The 7,224-nt window shown below is 38.1% G+C and overlaps 1 pseudogene; it reads left to right on the top strand.

Moving 5' to 3' along the window:
• Positions 1–5,286: 5,286 nt before the first annotated feature.
• LOC112398807 (tripartite motif-containing protein 60-like) lies at positions 5,287–6,373 on the top strand (annotated as a pseudogene).
• Positions 6,374–7,224: the final 851 nt, after the last annotated feature.

Below are 7,224 nucleotides of genomic sequence, written 5' to 3' on the forward strand. Positions count from 1 at the left end.
TTCTCCCCACATCTTCAAGCAAAATGGATTCTCAAGAAAGATGTACTACTTTTATTCTATAGTTTTGCATCATCTGTGGCTTACTTTTAGAGCTCCATATATCCTGACTGGGATCTAGCAAAACCTTGGTTATAAGGATGAAGCTTCAATGTGAGAATTAGGAATGCTGCAGACAGGGCCAGAGAGGAGGCGTTTCTGGTCTCCTCCCTTAAACTATACCATAGAGATGACTGCCTCTGCTACCCAGATCAGATACACCCTGTGTATGGGATGCATAATGGTCTCTGATAGATGTAATTGGTCTGCCTTATCAATATTAACTCTCTTCCAGTTTAACTCATGCTAGTCCTTCATCCAGTGATGAGTGGTGACAGAATCACTATCACTTTTACATGCAAACTGTTAAGAAAGGGGTGTGGGAAGGTTTTAATTTCCTACTACACTCTAATATAACATAATCACAGGAACGACAACCCATCACCCTTGTCATATTCTATTGATTAGAAGCAAGTCACAGGTTCCTACCCACACTCAACAGGAGAAGATTGCACAAAGGCGTGGACACCAGGAGGCTGGAAATCATTGGAGGTCACCATGGGGTCTGTCTACTACATTTCTTATCAAGCTCCTGTTGGGTTCTAAGACCCATATAATAAGCACTTTATTCCCATTAACTCACATAATCCTTTCAAAAATCTCACAGGTAAGCATGTGTGCATCTCAGGGTTCGTGACTACAAACTACCAACAACAGTTGTGGGTAATTTTAGTTCAGATATTTTTTATTAGAAGTATGTTGGGTAGTTCACAGAATCCACAAGAAAGGCTGAGTCCAACTTGGAGAATGGACAAAATCAAATGGAGGAGGAGAGTAGATCAGCAGCCAAAAATTAGCCAAGTCATATCATAGGAAGAATTTGGTTAAGATGCTTCCACTACTGCCCCTGCTGCTGGACATTATGCTCCCTGCCCCTGCCTCCCTCCAAGAATAAAGTCTAACAGTATGGTACTGGCACAAAAACAGAAAGATAGATCAGTGGAACAGGATAGAAAGCAAGTCTAAGCCACTGCCATGCACAGAGGGTCTCCAAAATATTTGTTACCAATCTGCAACAGTACAGAAATTGAAAATAAGCATTTAGAAATTTCATAATACTTTGATGGAGTAATTTTCTCTCTTGAGAACCTAATAATATATAATTGAGTTGTAGTTTTTAGGACATTTTTCACTTTTATAAAATGACTTACTTTTTTTTCTAGTGACTTATTTTTATGGTCTATTATAAAATTATCAGTGCCCAGCAAGTTGGAAATTTTAAAAGCCTGGCTCTTCAGCACAGATAGTTTGTGACGCCCTGGTCCAAATTGTCATGGCTTAGTTATTAGCTACTGACTTCAGAGGTGAAGTCCCAAGTGGGAGCACCTGAGTCTTGGGTTTGTGTGGTGGCTGTCATCACAGAGTTCAAGAACCTGTTGTTTTCTATGTCTCTGTGTCAGTGCTGGAGTCGATGTCTGCCTCTCTCAGCAGCCTCTCAAAGCTTGGATCCTCAGATGTAAGAAGGGGTGCAGATGTCAACCAGCCAAAAATATGAAAGAATGATAGAGAGGTGGAGGGAGAGAAAGGAAAAGGGAAAGAGAAAGAGGGAAATATTTATTTTAAGGAATCGGCTCACACAACTGTGGGAGTTGGCAAGTCTGAAATCTATAGAGCAGGCCAGCAGGATGGAAACTCTGGCAGGATTTCTATGTTCCAGTCTTGAGGCAGAACTCCTTCTTCTCTAGGAAACCTCAGTTTTGCTCTTAAGGCCTTCAACTTATTGGATGAGGCCCACCCACATTATCAAGGGCAACTTCCTTTACTTAAGGTCAACTGATTAGAAATGTTAATCACAGCTACAAAACACCTTCACAGCAACATCTAGACTAGTGTTTGACCAAACAACTGGGCACCATAGCCTAGCCAGATTGACACAAAGTTAACCTTCACAGTGACATATTCATTAAATTTTATTGACTGTTTTATAGACTGTTAGGGACTGTGGTAAGAAACGTGACAATCACTGTCAGTACCACCCTGCACTGAAGGTTCCTGTAAAGAGCCAATGCAGCAGAGCAAAAGCCCAGTCACTAACATCACACCGTGAAGACCTTGACCAGCTGGCTTGTCAGCTGGTCAGTTTTTAAGGGATAGTGCCAGACAAGAAATGCAAAGATGGGGGTGCTGGGCATGGGAGGAGGAAGGCCAACAGAGGGCCAGAGTTTGGGGAAGGCCAGCCTGAAGAGAGAGGACAGTACACACTCCAGCTTATAGGCAGGGGCTGTGAGGAAGGTTTGTAGAAAGGGGCAGAGGGGCACATTGACTCTAGACAAAGGAAGGAAGCTCGAGACAGGAAGACTTGCCCTTCCAAGACACTTCTCTACTTCATCACATTGAAAGGGCCAGTCTTGGAAAATAACCTGAAAAGTGTTAGTCAATCAGTACACATTTTGAATTCCTGAACTCTGTTTTTCATGTGGCAATACAAAAGAAGAAATTCCTGTTCATCAGAAGGGAAACTAGCCAAAGGATTATGTCCCTGGAAATTTAAGGTTATTTTTTGACTGGGTTGTATTTTTATTTGAAGTTGGGTTTTTTTGGTGGAGTGTTTCTGGTGTCGATATGGGTGTAGGTGGATTTAATCCCTTCAGCATTAAATATCCCCATTTTAAATAAGTAGGCCAGTCTTCCAGAAAGCTTAGCATGGTCAGGTCTACAGCTCCACTTGCTTCCCATTTCACTTTGAGCCAACACTGGACTGTGGAGCCCATCCTCTTTCACGATGAATTCCATATTTGGATACTTAACCATAACTTGACTACAAAGGTAAGGGAGCCCACCAGGCCTATTTTGAAGTCTTCCAGGCAGGAAGTTCTGGGCTTACTTGCTCCCCACATCTCATAAGCTCATGCAGTCACAGTTCCCTGGGTCAACTGCCCCTGGGAGAAGGAAAGAGATGGGACTTAAATTGAGTTTGAAGTTGATGCTTTAAATTGAGAATAAATGGGGGTTTAGGGGGAAGGGTGGAGGAAAGGGGTCTTTTTTCCCAACATTTTATTATGAATGTTTTTAAACAAACAGAAAAATTGAAAGAATGCTACATTAAACACCCAGGTCCTCACCACCTTGATGCTGTTTTCTTTATCTCATATCTCTCCTTCTATTTATCCCTCTATCATTTATCAATTCATCTTATTTTTTGGATGTATTTCAAAGCTACAGACATCAGTATACATTACTGTTGAACACTTCAGCATGCATGGCATTAACTAGATTGAACTGAGTTTCAGTAACCAGATGCAACGAGAAAGCTTTGGAATCCACCCAAAGTGTCATTAAGGGATGCAAAAGATATTCAATACAGCATGGTTGAAGGCAATGATTGTAGAAAAATAAAATCCCTGGGAGGAAAAACTTAAATATAAGTGTAGTTCATGATGCTACTTGCTCCTTCCTTTGAAGGGCATTCCTTTAATGTTTATCTGTATTCATTATATGCATATATCTCAATTAGCACTGCACTGGTGTTCCACTGGTATAATGTAGATAGTCATCAATATTTTTAATTATTTGTTTGTACATGAAGTTTTCATTATTAAGGAGTTTATTTCTACTATGATTATTTATTGAGTAACCATATATGTAGACACATTTTCTAGGCAAGCACTTGTATAATACCTGTATGCATGTGTGTGTATGTGTATATATATATATATATATACACACATATATAAATACATTTAAGTATTAATTTAAGAAAAGAATGTAGTAGCTAATCTAGTGCCAACCATAATAGAAAGGCACTAAATATCTTAGATTAAAGCAATTTCCTCCCTATGACTCCCAAATAAGATATTTATTTTATTCTTTGCACTCTTTTACTTTAAACCTACCTAAAATATTTCCCTTCCTCCTGCTGTTCATTCCAAATTACATACTTTATAGAAGATATCCACTAACCACTTTTAACTATAAACTTTCCTTTGAGTTAAAATACCTTTTGAGTTTGACAAATGGCAAATAAAAACCAATTTTAACTTATTGACCTAAGGTGAATAACGTACCTCTTTTTAATTTTCAGTAGCCTTGGATTCAGATTCTTTTAAAAGCTGTCACTAAGCCAATTGTCTCAGGAGGTAGCTTTAATCGAGGTAGAAGCTGTCCTTATACTCCAGTAATAATAATTAGTACTACGTACTTAGTGTCTACCAAATAGCAGGTATTAAACTGCGCTGCTTACCATGTGCCAGGTACTGTGCCAGGTGCTGGAGTGAATAAGACGGACTCATAAATCTGAAAATCCAGTATAGGATTATTTGAATTACTGTTAATTATTTAGTAACAATTTAAATTGCAATTGAGACAAGTATTAACAAAAAGGGGAAGGGGTATTTGGAGTGGATAAAACAGGGAAAACCCTTACCTAGTTTGGGAGAATGGGGCAGGGTGGGGAATGATCAAGGCTTTCTTAAGGAAATGATGTTTTATCTGAGACTTGATAGATGAGTAGGAGTGGGCCAGGTAGAAAAGGAGAGAAAGAGCATTCTAAGCAAAGAAAACAGGATATTTAAGAAACACTTTGATTAGGAAAGACCTAACTAAGATTAAGCCAGCGTGCTTGGAGCCTTGGAGCCTTAAGGTGCAAAAGGAAGCTAAAGAAACGAGCAGGGGCTGGATTGCACAGTCTTGTGAGCAATATTAAGAATTTTGGTATTCACCCATTCATTGATGGGCAGCCACAGAAGGGTTTTAAATAAAATTAGGAATTGATCTGACAAGATTTGTGTTTTTAGACAATCACTCTAGCTATTATGTGGAAGACGGTGTTTTCATTAGATTATAGTTTTGGCTAAGTGTAACACAGACTCAAAATAACAATGGCGTAAGTAAGATAAAGTCTGAGTGGAATTCGATATTGCTCCTAAAAGTCATTAGGAACCCAGGCTCCATCTATCTTCTTCTTCTGCCATCCCAACATTATTGCCCTTACCAGCATTGTCCAAGATTGTGCAACACCAAAGCCACATCTCAACCAACAAGAAGGGCACCTGGAAATTCTATATGTCACTACCATTTTGTTTTGTTAACAAGAACTTAGCCCAATGGCCACATCTAGCTGCAAAGGAGTTTGGGAAAGTGAGGGGTTTTTCCCTAGACGGCTCTGTGGCCAGCTAAGAAGTCTATTACTTTGGAAGAAAGGGAGTGGATGTTGGAAGACAACTGGTAGTTTCTGCCACCGATGAATTAGAGATGGTCAAGAGAGGAAACAGGATGACTAGTATAAAGACAATTGCAGAAGTCCAGGTAGGATGAGGGTGAGTTGGTCTAGCATGGTGAAGTAGAGATGGAAAGAAATGAAGAAATTTAGAAAATGTGTAGGAGTATAGAATCAACAGGACTTAGGTGTAAGAATTAAAGGAGAAGAAAGTGTAAAGGATAATGTTCAAGTTTCTAAAATGAACAACCAAGAAAATGATGACATCATTCACTGAGAAGGGAAAGACTAGAAATCTACAAATTTATGCAGGATAATTATAAATTCAGTTTTAAGATTCCTGTCAGATATCCAAGTACAAATGTTATCTAGGTCAGGCGTTGGCAAACTATGACCTATAGGAGAAATTTGGCTCACTGTGTGTTTTTATTTATTTATTTATTGGCATGTGGGATCTTAGTTCCCTGACCAGGGATCGAACCCGTGCCCCCTATATTGGAAGTACCACAGGTATCAAAACATAAAATACCTTGAACTCTTCATTGCGATTAAAGAAATATGGATTCAGTATTCCTCCCCAATAATCTGGCTGAGGCAAAATTATCAAGCCATTACAAATAGATGTGATTCTAGATCTTGAAGCAGCACATCCTGGGCTTATAGTCTCTGAGGACAGAAAAAGTATGCAATATAGAAAGAAAAAAACAAACCTTTGTTATAACCCAAGGAGATTTCATCTCTGCCTTGCTATCCTAGGTTCTATGAGATTTAATTCTGGCAGGCATTACTGGGAAGTAGAATTGGAAAACAAAACTAAATGGACATTGGGCATGTGTCAAGATAGTCTTCCTAGGAAATGGTGGAATCCGCCAGTAGGTCAGGGTATATTCTGGGCAACTGGGCGATATGTTGACAGCAGTTATGTTGCATTGCATCCTAAGACAGTCAACTTCTGCCAGTAGTAAAACCCAGTAAGACTGGCATTTTTCTGGACTGAGTTGAGTACGGTTTCCTTTTTATAATGTGAATGATAGATCTCTTCTCTATACTTTTAATGATTCTTTTATAGAAGCCGTTTGTCCCTATTTCTATACTGGAACAGATTCTGAATCTCTTCAGTAACAGATTACGAAAGATGAAGTACCTGGGAAATGATTCTATTTCAGCTCTTAGGGCTAACTTAGTCAGTAAATTTTGTCTCAGTAATTCTGGATTTTTAAAATTTTCCACTGCTGGAAACCACAGTAAATTTTTCTTCCTCATTTTCAGAAACTATATAAACATGGTAGCAATGCCAATTGCATAGATGTTACCAGCATCAGTTGTCAAGTGCTTTGAAGATCTTAGATAAAATATTTGAAAATAAATAATATTTTAAGTAATAAAATATTGCTTAACACAACCAATAAACTATTTTATTTTAAAATTGAAAAAAAAGAACTTAATTCCTTTCTAAGGATGAATAATATTCCATTGTATATATATATACCACATTTTATTTACCCATTCACTGTTAAACACTTAGGTTGTTTCCACTTTTGGGTTATTCTGAATAATGCTGTAATAACTTTGGCATACAAGAATCTGTTTGAGTTTCTGTTTCCAATTCCTTTGGCTATATACCTAAGAGTGGAATTGCTGGGTCATACAGTAATCCTATGTTTAACTTTCTGAGGAACCACCAAACTGTTTTCATAGTGGCGCACCGTTTTACATTCCCATGAGAGTACGAGGGTTCCAATTTCTCTACATTCTCTCCAACATTTTTTATTTTCCATTATTTTTTAAAATTATTATATCCATTCTCCATAAAAAAGAATGAAATATTGCCATTTACAACAACATGGATGGACTTGGAGGGTATTAAGTGAAATAAGTCAGACAGAGAAGGACAAATATTGTATGATATCACTTATATGTGGAATCTAAAAAATAAAACAAACTAGTGAATATAATAAAAAAAGAGACTCACA

The sequence above is a fragment of the Neophocaena asiaeorientalis genome, unplaced genomic scaffold (assembly GCF_003031525.2).
Source record: "Neophocaena asiaeorientalis asiaeorientalis breed wild unplaced genomic scaffold, Neophocaena_asiaeorientalis_V1.1 scaffold243, whole genome shotgun sequence".
Lineage (NCBI taxonomy): Eukaryota > Metazoa > Chordata > Mammalia > Artiodactyla > Phocoenidae > Neophocaena > Neophocaena asiaeorientalis.